This window comes from Centropristis striata, chromosome 1 (genome assembly GCF_030273125.1).
Source record: "Centropristis striata isolate RG_2023a ecotype Rhode Island chromosome 1, C.striata_1.0, whole genome shotgun sequence".
NCBI classification, from domain to species: Eukaryota; Metazoa; Chordata; class Actinopteri; order Perciformes; family Serranidae; genus Centropristis; species Centropristis striata.
In genome coordinates, this window is record NC_081517.1 from 13,053,809 (window position 1) to 13,065,998 (window position 12,190).

Consider the following 12,190-nt stretch of genomic DNA (forward strand, 5'->3'; position numbering starts at 1 on the left):
TAAAAAAGGTCTTTGAGCTGATCAGCTGTGAGAATATTCAGTGAGCTTGATGAGACATGACAGTGAAATAATTTTGATGGATTTACGAAACCTGTAAAAACAAACAACCAACAGGCATGAACGTGTGTTAAAGGTCCCGCTGACTGAGCAGCTTTTAAAGTATCTAAAAAGTAAAAATAAACAACAGTTGCTGACTCAGACTAATCCAGAACTGCTTGTTGTGACATTAGAGGTGACGTGTGACAATAAGTCTGCGTGTGATTATGTAACAGCCTCCACATTCATTCATTAAATGTACACTGTAAAAATTAAAAAGTGATTTTCCAGAAATGTATATATTATTTTACAGGGTTTTTTCTTGGGTTTTTTTCTACATTAAAAGAAAATACCATGAAAAAAATGCTTTTCTTACGAATATTGACTCGAACAACTACAACAACAACATTTCAACAACATTCTAGATATTTTACACTATTATTTAATTTCTTAATGGTTAATTCTTAAATGTTAAATAAGTGAATTCTATGTAAAACAATTACAGAAAATTCACATCATAAAAATTAAAGGAACTTTCTGTTTTATTACAGCAAAACTTTTACATTTTATTTTATATTTCTAAATGTAAAAATATTTTTTGTTTGGCAACTTTTGCTGCACTTTTTACATTTTTTTTTTTTTTTACATCAAATTTAAAGTTATACTGTAAGAAAACAGATTTTACATTTGGCAATATGATGTGTATTTTCTGTAATTTAACATTCAAGACCAATAGGCAATTGAATAACACTGTAAAAAATGTCCCAGTGTATTAATTTACAGATTATAACTTCCATTTCATGGTTAATATTTGTAATTAAAATAATTCAGCTTTTTCAGTTTTGTCGGCAACAAAACTACTTCTCTAAGGTTATGGTAAGAGAGAACATGGCTAGGCGTTGGAAAATACAGTAAAACTACACTAAATTAATTATTACATTTCCTTAAATTAAAATCTAATGTTTAAGAGGATAATTTCAAAATAAAATGCACAGAGAGAGAAACGATACATTTGTCCAGAGAAAGGTGGATTCACTCTTTTATTATTCACTTTGCTGTTGTTGTTTGTTTCTTTTTACACCTTTACAAACAGAATTACAAAATAAAACTTTCCATGACTTCTGGATGTTGCTGTTGGTGCAACAGAGGATTTTTAGGGAGCTTTAGACACTTAAAAACAGCATGTTTTATCTGTACAGAGCCACTAATAGAGACAGTGTACCTGTAGATCTGCAGGCGTGGAGTCAGACAGACAGACCGTCTCTGACAGTTCTGGAGCGGACGGTTCGCTCACTCGACCCGGCTGGCACTTCTCTCTCTCTCTCTCTCTCTCTCTCTCTCTGCCTCCGACGTCTCAGTAATGACAGCCTGGGCTCGGTGGAGCAGACGGAGGCTGACGGAGCAGATAACAACAGCAGCTCACCTGGCTTCTGCTGCTGCTGCACACAGAGGACAAACAACAAACACAAACACCTGCAGGAAGCACCAAATCAGATGAGTGAGTCAGTGGGGATGTAACATTATTCTGAAAGTCAAGGGAAACAGGAAGGAGGAGAGGAGGAAGCTCATATGTTCTACAGATTATCTATAAAGAGTTTGCAGTTGGCAGTTTGCTGATTTAAAACACATTGAAACCCAGATTCAGTTTAGTTAAATCTTAATTTAATCAGTTACTAGGTTCATAATGTTACTGTAATCCAGATCAAACTAACATTACCAGCATTAGCATTAGAGGTAGTCTGTATAGACAGATGAATGTGACTTTGGCCTTTTGGCTGTATTTACAAAATTATTTTATACATTTTATAGTAAAAATGCCATTTTCTTTCTTTCTCCCGACAATATTAACAAATGTGAGCCCGTCTATGGGCTCCTAATATAATTATTTCTAGAACATGTTAGACATTTTACAGAGATAAAGCCTCAAAACATATGCATAAAAAGTCATGTTCAACATATTTCTTGTTAATTTATGGGTCATTTATGCCATTTAAACTATCTGAGAATTAATCTATTTGTGTATGCATCCAACAATAAATATTTTGCAGATGTTCTCTGCAAAATGTCCTTTTTTTAGTCATCTGATATGCGCAGAGAAATTCCAGTGTGCAGCAGTTTGTGTTACAGTTACAATCAAACTTCAGTTCAGTGGATGCAACACAAACTTTATGACTTATGACATATGACTTATGACTTTACAAGCTTAGTTCATAAAATTATCTGTAACCGTCACACATGTTAAGTTGATCATTAATATCTTGACATGCTACAAATTTGCTCCAAACTAATTGAAGTTAAAATAGTACTTTGGTGATCATTTATTTTTATTAAGATTACATCAAAATGCATCATAAATTCATGAAAAAGCAAAACAGCTGTAAGGTAAAAGTTGAAATAGTTTCTGGAAGTCTGAGAACAATCGGCCTCAGGTCTGAAAATGTAAATCTTTCACTGATTTATCCTCATATTTGGACAAAAATAATAGGGATCATTGCTTTCCTCAAAGGTTTTCCTTAAAAAAAGAGTGTATAGACTCATGCTACTAGTGTGTGGTTGTGTCTGTACCTGCAGAGATCTGGGCGTCATTCTGTCGGCACGAAGCTCCAGAAATAGTGAACGCAGTGAAACAAAAACACAAATACAGCCAACAAGGATCGTTTTTTTACACGTTTTTTGAGAATGTTGTGCTTACAAACTGTAACTTTAATGTATTCTACTACAGATACAGGACCTAAAATAAATGTAATTTGTAATGTATTCCAATAGATTACTCAAAGCAAGTAACATATTCTAAATAATAATTCTGATTACATTTTCAATACTTCAAAACAGTTTTAAGTCTTGCCAAGCTGATTTTTCTGGATTCCCATTACAAAAAACACAACATCAAACAAAGAGAACAAGCCAAAAACACATTTCTGACAGCGTCCTGCAACTTCTCTGTTGTGTTTGTTGTGTAGCAGCTGCTCTGCTTGCACATTAACTGTTGCATATTAAGAAAAAATGCATTAAATGGGAGCAAATAAAACAAAAGCAAACTAAAATGGCACTCTGAGAGCACAGACCATGCTCTACCCTGCAAATTTACTAAAAATGATCCATAAATCTATCTGTTAATCAGGTCTGCTCCAAAATGATTATACAGTCTGTGTGCTACATAAACAGACGGAGTTTCAGGGAATACCGACATAATTCAGTGTTATTTCATGGCAATACTATAAAATTCAGTGCATTACCTTAAAGAGGAATATCTAATACTTAATTCTGCTCTGAATGAATGTCTGGCTGGTAGTTTTTCCTTAAAAAACAAAACCATCTCCGGCGAAGGTGATAAAATAATCCTGCAAAGTAATCTACTTTTTTTAAAAAGTGGACAAAGACAAAATACCACCAATTTTCACTGTAGCATAATGAAATATTACTCATATTTTACTTGTAATCTGTTTCATAATCATACTCTGTTAGCCCCTTTCCATCTAGGTTAAACCTGCTCAGAAAGAACCTTCAGTCACCCCTATTTACTGACAATAATAACAGTAATATTGTCTTGTTTAAAGGGTTACCGGCTTTATTAAATGTTTAACCATGTATCTATCATTGATGTCGGTGTGTTTTTACAGTTTGCTGTTGTGAAAGCTGATGAGCTGACACCTGAGGAGCAGCCTCAAAAACAGGAAATGAGAAACGACTCGTCATTCAGTGTCAAGTACAGTACAGAGACTCGGCGAGGAGCGCTGAGAGAGGAGCATGTAGCTGTCAATCACAGCCCCGTGGCCCCGCCCCTCTCATTAAGAAGGCAAACAATGAAGAAGAAGAAGAAGAAGAAGAAGAAGAAGAAGAGAGGAGGAGGAGGAGGAGGAGGGGAATCAGACACCGGAGCCACCAAACCAACTGACCCCATCCAGTACCCATCACCCCCTGAAACACTGAGGTGTGTGTGTGTGTGGGGGGAATTACTTCGGTGTGTGTGTGTTGGGGGGGTTAACTTCCAATCCTTTTAGGATTATGCCCCCCTCCTCCTCCTCTCCTCTCTCTGGCTCTGTTCTTCGCTCTTTCACTCCGCTGCCCCTCGGGCAATCACGTTAAAACTTGCATGGCCAGCGCTCATTCACATATCTCTAACAATGCGGAGCAGCGGTAACCATGTGAGCGCTGGCAGGGCACGCAGGAATGCACCGATTCTGCTCCCCGTCACCTCCCTGCACTCAGAAAAAAAAAAAAAAAAAAGAGGAAAATATTGCAGGCGATAAAGCATTACCCAGAAGTCTTTGAGAGAGAAATGGCTGCCTTAAAAAAGACAAGTAGAAAAGCAGACCTTTGTAGAGAAAAAGTCACATGGAATCAAAGCACATGTGATCGCTGAACATGTCTGTTGTTATGTGAAGACATTTTTATCTTTTCATTGTGAGTTTTCACCCATGAAACATATACTCTGAGATGCTTTAAAGTCCCTGTGAAATTTAAAGCACTCGTGTCCCTGAGTTTATTAACGTACAACCATACAGATCGTTAGTTTCTACCTTCAGATACATGTTTTTAATGTGTCAGCTCTTCTTAACTGTGTGTCTGCAATGTTTTAAAGTTTATATTTTTAATGCAAGTGGCGATTTAAATATGCATTGATGCTCTGATTGGAGCTGCGGAGAAAAAGTATTTAGTTTCTTTTGTGTATGAAAATTATACGGAAAACTTACATCAACATAAAACCTACCAGTCGCAGTTTTGAACATACTAATGTTGTGGACGTAGTTTTGTTACTTTTAGTCAACAGATTTACTTTGTTAGGGTTAGGAAAAAAGTACATTGATAGGCCATGGATGTAATATGAGAACTGGATATCGGACACAAACATATTGCCTTTTATGTTGATTTTTGTGTCAGAATGTCTTTATTGTACATGTCATTTAAAATAAAGCGTTAGCACTAACCAGATCCTGTTGGAAACATTAAATTCTGCTCCTCAGAGACACTGTGAAGACATGATTGATTCTGCTGAGACCAACGGTCACGTGATAAATATTCACTGAAAATCTGTTTACACAGAGCAGAGAGGAGAGGACAGGAGAGGCTATTTACACAGAGCAGAGAGGAGAGGACAGGAGAGGCTGGAAACATGACAATACCTTAATATGTACAATATGTGGAGAAAACTGCTTTTATCTTATTTTATTTTTTATGATTTCTGTCATTCTAATTGTGTTATTCTGCACAAAGACATGTTTGAGTTGGTCCCACTTCTAGCCATGATTGTGCTGATTCCACAGAGCTGCAGGACAAAGATATTTACACACAAAATGTAAAAAGAGCAAAAAAACAGCTTGGGGTTCTGACTAATACTCTCATAAAAATATAGTTTCCACCAGCTGCTGATGCTGGTGCTCTCTCCCTGTTCGTCACTTTGGATAAGTCTCAGCTAACTGTCCTAAAATGTGGGCGAGCACCTTCCCAGCAGCTCCTGATCTTCCTCTGAGGAGCAGAGGGCAGAGACGAGCGCTCCCTCCTGCCCCTTAGCGTGCAGGAGGGAGGGGATGGCGTGCGGCCTTATCTCCAGGTCCAGTCAACTCAAGGCGGTGAGAGAGTTTGCTCCATCATCAGAGCCGGCCATTTGATAGGATTCTGGCACTGCAGCTAATCAATCTGCAGCACAGAGCTGCCAGAAGACCTGTAACAAAGCTCAAAGAGCCTCACAAATGGCCCAGTCCCGGGGATAAGCCCCTGCACAGGATTACATATTGATTTTGAACGTCTAAAAAAGCTTATCATATAAAACCGCCACGGACTACAAAAGTAGCGGAGTCTATGCATGAATCCGTCTTTTAGAGAGGAGCATCAACTTTCAAATACAGAGACCCCGAGCATGAACCAAAACAGAAATAAATGGTGGAGAAATCGATGTTAGGGATGAGGTGCGGTGGCACATTGTTAACGGGGGAGTCGAGCTCTGGGGGAGGGGCGGCGCCGTGTTTGCTGCTTCGCATTGTGTTCATTTATTTATTTTTATGCTTAAAATTCTTCTCACGTAGCTTCCATTGCTATAGAAATGACGCGTTTAATATGTCTTAAACTGAGTTTTTAGTAAACAATCTTTGTTTTAAACGTGGTTAAATTCAAGTTTTGTTCTTTTATTGCTTTCCTCTGGTTTGTCACAGCCCGGCTCTGTGGACAGAGGCCTTCATCTGAGTCCTGAACCACAAATACACAAATCTGGGGAAGTATTGGAATAAAATCAAGTCGGCATTAATGTTGTGGTGTTTTCTACAACGAATGAATGCAAACTGAGTACACAGCTTTACATTTACTGTATGTGAAATGTTGCTTTTGACAATTTCTAGGTGTTTCTTAATCATTTTAGGCTGAGCTAACTGTTCTGGAGCTGCAGTGGTCCCCCAAATTAACTCAATCAACTAATATTGGACTTATTGTGAAATAAAGCGTTAATTTCTCAAACTACAACAACCTAACGAGCACAAAGTAAACTTCATTCAGTCTGCAACACAAACAGAACACACACAATGTTGTCCCTGTAAAAGCCTTTATCTGTAATCGATTAATCTGTCTTTTTCTTATTTTTGCCAGTCATTTTACTACATTCAACCTCGAACGCTTTCGGCTGAAAGTTACTTACTGAAAGCTGGCTCAGTGTCCCTCAGCCTGTCAGGATAACAATATTTGTTTGATATATTGTCGAGGAAACTATCTTGATAAATGATACCAATTTATGCCGCTGATGTAATGATAATATGTAGGATGATAAGAAAGAGCAATAAACTTTTAATTCTGAAGAATATTCACACAAGTGAAAAAAATATCAAAATATCCTGAATAAATAAAAGCAGAGAGCACAAACAATGTTTTATTCTGTTCGCTATGAAAACATGCTAAAATACTGCTGCCAGGTTAACAACCCTGCAGGAAACATGACGGTCAGACACAGTTATCCTGCTCAGGTCCACATATCACACCATAAATCCAGATTCTAATTATTGTGAAAGGCTTACGTGTCCCTGTTTTTTTCCCTCTTTTTATGCATTACTTGTGTTTAAGCTTCCTGCTTTTGGACTCTCGACCTGTAACTGTGTGTTCGGACTCACATAACAACAGTTTTTACCCGAAACACAGAAGAGACTACCTACACCAGTTTCTAATGAATAAACTCTGCAGCTCCTCAAGACCAGAGAAGTTCTTGTGTCTCGCCTCCAAGCTGCCTAGAAAAAGTGCATTATTTCTCAGCTGGACATATTACAATACAGGAATGTAAAATTCAACCCAACTCTGTCATTTCAGGCCTCAATAACATCCTCAACACATTTGATAAATGTGACATTGTGGGAATCTTTTATAAAAAAAACATTCTGTCACCTTTGGCCTCAATGACATCCTCAAATATCCTGTGTGTGTCTGTTGCTGTTGAAAAGTTATGCGTTAGTTAAAATTAAACATTGCAGGAACTTTCTTTTAAATGATGAACGTCCTTTCAGGTCAGTTCTAGGTCCTGCCCCTGTTGTCTGAGCAGGAAAAGTTTGCAAAAATGAGTCTAATATAAGCAGATGGACACCTGACGTTACACCACGGGTCACTATACACTGTCACAGGTCTCCACTGGAAAGATTCACCGTTTATTTTGCTGAAATTCGCTTAAAACTTGAGACATTTTAATGGACAAGACTGGGTACAAGCCCAATCCCCCAAAAGTTGTTGGGTCGCTGTGAACAATCACCAGTTTGAGCATTAAATATATTGTCTTCATACAGTTTTGATTGAATACATGTCAAAAAAGAATGACCAGATCTGTTTTTTTTACGTTTCAGACACGTCCCAACTTTTTTGGAATCTATCATACATAAACCAGCTGAGCGAGTCACATGACCGCTGAAGGACACTGACTGGTTGCTGCAGGAAAACGATGACTTTTCAAATACGAGCCGATGTCTTTAACATCTTGTCCACCTTTTCTTTTCTAACTGAATGTTAACTGATGAAATGTCGTGCAGAGTGGACGACCGCCGGCTGCTGAAAACGATTCCATCACTTTTACACCTCAGCCGGCAGGAAACCTTTATCAGGAGAAGTTTGAGGACATGTTTGACCCCCAACACCACCACCACCACCACCAACACACACACACACACACACACACACAAATCACCCTAAAAACAAACAAAAACCTGCATGTCCTTGATACAAGAGTCGGCGCCCAACGCAACCCCTTCCCTTCCATCAATAATCCTCACTTAATAATCAGGAGATTAGCTGATATCAGGTGTGCAGATGACTGGCGGCTGAAAACAACTGAGGATGACGGGAGCTGAGAGAGAGTCCCCCTCCTCCTCCCTCCAAACATAAAACTAATTAGAATTGATTTATTATGGATCAGGTACCTTATCAGGTGAGAGAGAGAATTACCATGGTGAGCCAAAGGGCTGCGGCAGGTCGCTGCTGAATGGTAAAATCAATCCCAGCCCACTGCGCCGCATCCCAACGAGAACCACACACACACAAAAAAAAACGGCTTCTGCAACACCTCCAAATCTTGTAACAGTTCACATTTTTTAAATTAAATATTAATTGGCAGCAGGTGTAGCTGAGGAGTGTGTAAATGTGCTGTGGAAACGTGTGGTGTGTTAATAAACGGGAGAAGTGGAGCGCCTGATGCCTTGCTCTCAGGAAACCCTCAGCTCTTTTTTCTTCTTCAGCCTCTTGTTTTTCGGCGGCTGGCGTCAGTTCAGCAGCTCGTCAAACCCTCTCCTTTTCTCTCCCTGGGCAACTTTGAAAACTTCATCAATATGTTAATGACTTAATCTTTAAACACTTAAAGAAACCATTAATAAACATTGATTTGAACACTTGCCACCAGTGACTCACATTAATCCAGTGCAAATAGCTGATACACAAACTGCAACGGAGGGCAATTGGTGGAGGATTACCGATGGAAAATGGACACGGGAGACATTGATCACGCTTTCAGTGGCGAGGGATGAAACGAGGCTGATTCACACCGGCAGAGGATGAGTCAACCTCTCCTCTGTTGTCCAGGTCAACAAGCTTTTAAAGAGGGAAATATTATTAAAGAAACCAGTGACACTGACAGTTTGGTTCTGGGTGAGGCCACCCACAGTCAACACACACACACACACACACACACGCCTGTGCTTGGCTCTGCAAGCTGTGTGGAATTAAACTGCAACTAAATGTTATTTTATCCACACAAGAACATGATCACATCTGTCACAGAGGAAGAAACAAGAGAACAAACGCTGTCAGCAGAGTCTCAGCTAAACAAAGATGATAAAAAATAGATTAATAAATAAATAATGTGATACAAGAACATGTGTGTGAAGCCAAGAGGGAAAACAAGACTGTTTTACGTTAAACACAGACTGCAGCATTTGATGTTTGTTGATTTCGGCAATTGGCGTATCCGTCGCATCATGTTCAGTCCACACAGAAGCTGAGCTGACTAATTTAATGTGTTTAAGACAATCAAAGAACTAGAAAGACGTTTGATGACCACAGAAAAATATTTTCAGTAACCGCCCCGGGGTTCGGATCCAGCCTAAAATTTAACAGGTTCTTTTTAACGGCTTTTAATTTACATCTCCATCCTTCCACCAGATTTCTTGACAGTTACACCAGTAGTTTTTCTATAATCTGGCTGACAAACAAACAAATAGAACCGAAGACATGACTTCTTATGTAGAGATAAAAATAATTCAAGACTTTCTCTAATGCCATTGTTGCCATATTTGTGTTTCTATCTTTCACAGGTGTAGCTAGCTGATTGATTTATTAACAGATTTTATTTAATGAATAATAACACTGAACTTCAGTCCATCCATTTGCTTTCGCCTATGCTGCAAAAGGTTGCAAAATATATATAAAATATATAAATTTATAGCATATTTGTCAAATAAACTATTATTATATACTATATTCTAGTCAAAATATCTTGTAACACTTAATAAACATTATTTTAAAACATCTTAAAGGGGCACATTTTCACTTTTCACTGGCAGATTTTTTTTACTTATTACAAGCAATGTTTTCCGGATCGAGGGGGCAGCAGGCTAAGCAAGGTTTTCCACAGGTCACTTTCCCCAGCAAGGTTTTCCAGCTCCTCCTGAAGAGCCTCGAGGCGTTCCTGAGCCATACAAGATATATAACCTCTCCAGCATGTTCCGGGTCGACCCAGGGGCCTCTTAGAGGTTCCTGACATGTCCAACTTCGAACGGGAGACATCCAGATCTGAGGCCCGAACCACCTGTGCTGGCTCCTCTGACGTACAGGAGCAGCATCTCTACTGGGAGTTCCCTCCGGATGTCTGAGCTCCTCTCCCTATCTCTAATACTGAGCCAAGCCACCCTGTGAAGCCAGCTTGATCTGAATCTATTACAATCTTTGGGTCATTAGCTGAAGCTCAGGACCAGAGGTGAGGGTCCGAAAGTAAACGGACTGGTAAACTAAGAGCTTTGCCTTCTGCACGTTGGTCCAGAACAGCGCTGACATCACTGCTGACGCCACACTAAACTGCTCTCTCACCGTACTCCCGTCACTCATTAACAAGACCCTGAGATACTTGAACTCCTTCACTTGGGGCAGTAACTCACGCCATTTCCCCGTATTCCCCGTAAAAATCAGCAACGATAAAAACACAATAAAGCCCAAAGGCTCATATTCATTGTCTTCCTCTGGTCTAACACTTAACGGATAAAACAGCACAACAAACAAAGGCAGGTCCAGACAATACAACCAACACATAAACGGCAGACAGTTTTGCTTTTTGTTTAAATATGCTACATGTTACTTTCTGAACATGTGTTAAAGCCCACTTTAAACATGCTCTGTGAAATACTCATCAGCTAGAACTAAAGAAAGGATGATGTCTCTGTTCTTAGGAGCCTCCTTTGCTTCGCACTTTGAGACTTCATTTTTGAAATTGGAACTGAAATTACAGGTGTGGAACTTTCCTGGAACGTTGGTCTGACATTTAAGCCTCGCCAGTAAACTTCTTGGCACCTTTAAATGTATCTGCATTGGTGTGCACTTGGACTGAATATGGATATCTCCTTAAGTCCTTTTTATATACAGTTTATGATAATTTTGCAAACCAAAATATTTGTGTTGACACAAAACAAGGCTGCAGGGTGTGAGGCAAGCAGAGGCTGAAACACGAGTCAGAGAGAATGAAGAAGAATTTAGTTTGTGACTTGTGAGTGGCAGCGCCGGGACTCCAGCCAAACATCTGTTAAAACAGAAAACACAGGTGACTGAGGACAACACTCATGGGTGTACAGTGATGGAGGATTGTCTTTGTTGGGCTGCAGATTGGATTACAGACTTCACACGAGCAGGTGAAGACACATTTATGTATAGTTTTCTGTGCAGCAGTGGTGTAAACCAGACTGTTTTTATTACACACTTAAGAACTTAAGATAACTTTTTCTGTCACTAAATGATTAATTCAGAATTTGCTCTAAAGCTCCAAAGATGTGGACCAGAAAACTTATTTTTCTTTCAGGTGTTGATGACACCTGAATCATCTCAGAATCTGTGTGTTGGGGCAATTACTTATCTCACCATTTACGTCCAATTTCAACATTCAGTCTCAAAACAGGGTGTACCGTGCCCTTTATATACAGAGGCATAAATTAATGATGTGAAGGGAGAGGAGAATGAGCATTCAAGGTGTCTATGCAGGAGGTTAGAGACTTGTGTTCTATCATAGAAAGTGTTTTACAAGTTCACACTTCACCCAAGCCAGCTCAAAGTTCAGTTCACGCAGGTTAAAACAAACTAGTTCACATCCACAATTTACAATTTTGAACTGCAACCCGAGCAAACGAGACCATCAGCGAGAATATTGGCAGTTTGTTTATAGTTATTCCACGGTGCCATTGGATTTTGATTAAATCCTGCAGGTTCAGCAGAATCTTCTATAGCTCAGACTTCAGGGAAAGCCTCCAGTAAAATTAGAGGTTTTCTGAAAGGAGTCTGGTAGCTTCTCTACCCAAGGGTTTTAGTTGTTACTACAACTACAAAATTACTGCTTTGGCAGTTTGTTAGCTAGAAAACATGCACAGCTAGAGCCTCATCATACACAGATCAAGATGATTGACTTTTTTCAGAGTTAAAACTATGCTTGAGATCAGTTGATCTC